Source organism: Juglans regia, unplaced genomic scaffold (genome assembly GCF_001411555.2).
Source record: "Juglans regia cultivar Chandler unplaced genomic scaffold, Walnut 2.0 Scaffold_5494, whole genome shotgun sequence".
Taxonomy (NCBI): domain Eukaryota; kingdom Viridiplantae; phylum Streptophyta; class Magnoliopsida; order Fagales; family Juglandaceae; genus Juglans; species Juglans regia.
In genome coordinates, this window is record NW_023360353.1 from 1 (window position 1) to 240 (window position 240).

General features: G+C 52.1%; 1 non-coding gene across 1 annotated transcript; it reads left to right on the forward strand.

Moving 5' to 3' along the window:
- The first annotated feature begins 9 nt into the window (after positions 1-9).
- Positions 10-128, forward strand: LOC118345882. Its single transcript, XR_004799332.1, has one exon. It is a non-coding gene; the product is annotated as a 5S ribosomal RNA (ribosomal RNA).
- The last annotated feature ends 112 nt before the right edge of the window (positions 129-240 follow it).

A 240-nucleotide genomic window follows, 5' to 3' on the forward strand; every position in this document is an offset into this window, starting at 1 on the left:
TAGTTTGATGGGTGCGATCATACCAGCACTAATGCACCGGATCCCATCAGAACTCCGCAGTTAAGCGTGCTTGGGCGAGAGTAGTACTAGGATGGGTGACCTCCTGGGAAGTCCTCGTGTTGCACCCCTCGTTTTGGTTTTTTCCGCCTTGCGAGATAAATTGACAAGAAGGAGCACTCGGGAGTGGATTTTTGGGAAAATCTCGCCCTGCCCATCGCGTAGCCATGGGTTTGGATCAGA